We start from the raw sequence: 2,500 nt of genomic DNA on the forward strand, positions 1-2,500 counted from the left end.
ATAAATACAAAATACAAAATAGTATCAAGTCGAATCTTTAAAATCAAATGTTATTTGTCACATGTTTCATAAAGGAAAAGTGTGGACTAACAGGGAAATGATTACTTATGGGCCCTTCCCAACAAAGCACAGAGAAAGAAAATAGAGAAATAATAGAAAAGTTAAACACATAATAATAGATACACAATGAGTAACTCTAACTTGGCTATATATTCGGTGTACCAGTATGGAGTCTATGTGCAGGTTTATGATGTAATTGAGGTAGTTATGTACATAAAACTGGGAATAAACTGGCAGATAGTAAACAGTAGCAGCAGCATGTGATGAGTCAAACAAGTGAAGGAAAAAAGGGGTCAATGAAGGTAACTATTGATCAGTCTTCTGGCTTGTAGACCCTGTTCAGGGTCCTGTGGGTTCCAAACTATTGATCTGTCTTCTGGCTTTGAGACCCTGTTCAGGGTCCTGTTGGTTCCAAACTATTGAACAGTCTTCTGGCTTGTAGACCCTGTTCAGGGTCCTGTTGGTTCCAAACTATTGATCTGTCTTCTGGCTTGTAGACCCTGTTCAGGGTCCTGTTGGTTCCAAACTATTGATCAGTCTTCTGGCTTGTAGACCCTGTTCAGGGTCCTGTTGGTTCCAAACTATTGATCAGTCTTCTGGCTTGTAGACCCTGTTCAGGGTCCTGTTGGTTCCAAACTATTGATCAGTCTTCTGGCTTGTAGACCCTGTTCAGGGTCCTGTTGGTTCCAAACTATTGATCAGTCTTCTGGCTTGTAGACCCTGTTCAGGGTCCTGTTGGTTCCAAACTTCAGTAACGCTTGCCGTGCAGTTGCAGAGAGAACAGTCTATGACTTGGGTGGCTGGAGTCTTTGACAATGTTTAGGGCCTCCCTCTTACACCGCCTGGTGTAGAGGTCCTGGATGGCAGGGAGCTGGGCCGCAGTGATGTGCCTTACGGTCGAAGGCCAAGCAGTTGCCATACCAAGTGAGGATTCAGCTAGTCAAGATGCTTTCAATGGTGCAGCTTTGATCTTTTCAGCCTCCCGAGGGTGAAGATAAATTGTGGTGCCCTCTTCACGATTGTGTTGGTGTGGTTGGACCTTTGACAGATCCTTAGTGATGCGGACAAAGAGGAACTTGAAGCTCTCGACCTGCTCAACAACAGCCCCGTCGATGCCCTGTCTATAGCCCTGTAGTCCACCATCAGCTCCTTTGTCATCTGTGGATCTGTTGGCGCGGTATGCGCATTGGAATGGGTCCAGGGTGTCTAGGATGATGGTGTTGATGTGAGCCATGACCAGCCTTTAAAAGCATTTCATGGCTACAGATGTGAGTGCGAAGGGCGACAGTCATTGAGACAGGTTACTCTTGGGCACAGGGACTATGGTGGTCTGATTGAAACATGGGTATTACAAACTGGGTCAGGGAGAGGTTGAAAATGTCAGTCAAGACACTTGGAATCGAATTCGGTTCTGTAGTGACGCCTCAAGCACTGTGACGCAGTGCCTTAGACCGCTGCCCCAACCAGGAGTCCCTGAGATGATGCTTTTCTATGTGTGAAGTAAAGGTACTCTAGAGTTTTTCACCTCGAGTTGCACACATGTTATGCTGGTAGAAATGGAAGTAGACAGATTTCAGTTACTCAGCATTATTATCACTGGCCAGCAGGAACATCTCTGGATGAGCATGTTCCCTGTTGGTTGAGTGAGGTCTTAGTGTGAGCTTCGATTTGTAGCCGTAAATGGACAGCAACGAAAAATATAGATGAAAACTCTCTTGGTAAATAGTATGGTCTACAGCTTATCATGGGGTATTGAGCATACCTGAAGCTGCCACAAGATGGTGTCTGAAGGGTCCTGTTGGTTAGAGAGTCAACGTCTCAGCTCTGTCTTTTAATGATAGTATAGATGGTGTCTGAAGGGTCCTGTTGGTTACAGGGTCAACGTCTCAGCTCTGTCTTTTAATGATAGTTTATTTTATTTTTTTATTTTTATTTCACCTTTATTTAACCAGGTAGGCTAGTTGAGAACAGGTTCTCATTTGCAACTGCGACCTGGCCAAGATAAAGCATAGCAGTGTGAACAGACAACACAGAGTTACACATGGAGTAAACAATTAACAAGTCAATAACACAGAGAAAAAAAGGGGAGTCTATATACAATGTGTGCAAAAGGCATGAGGAGGTAGGCGAATAATTACAATATTGCAGATTAACACTGAAGTGATAAATGATCATGTACGGGTAGAGATATTGGTGTGCAAAAGAGCAGAAAAGTAAATAAATAAAAACTGTGGGGATGAGGTAGGTGAAAATGGGTGTGCTATTTACCAATAGATTATGTACAGCTGCAGCGATCGGTTAGCTGCTCAGCTAGCTGATGTTTGAAGTTGGTGAGGGAGATAAAAGTCTCCAACTTCAGCGATTTTTGCAATTCGTTCCAGTCACAGGCAGCAGAGTACTGGAACGAAAGGCGGCTGAATGAGGTATTGGCTTTAGGGAT

At 44.0% G+C, this 2,500-nt stretch overlaps 1 protein-coding gene across 4 annotated transcripts in view; it reads left to right on the forward strand.

Annotated features, from left to right (window-relative positions):
- Positions 1-2,500, forward strand: part of si (sucrase-isomaltase (alpha-glucosidase)) — a 123,813-nt gene that overhangs the window by 1,483 nt on the left and 119,830 nt on the right. The window lies entirely within an intron of this gene.

Source organism: Oncorhynchus gorbuscha, linkage group LG19, assembly GCF_021184085.1.
Source record: "Oncorhynchus gorbuscha isolate QuinsamMale2020 ecotype Even-year linkage group LG19, OgorEven_v1.0, whole genome shotgun sequence".
NCBI classification, from domain to species: domain Eukaryota; kingdom Metazoa; phylum Chordata; class Actinopteri; order Salmoniformes; family Salmonidae; genus Oncorhynchus; species Oncorhynchus gorbuscha.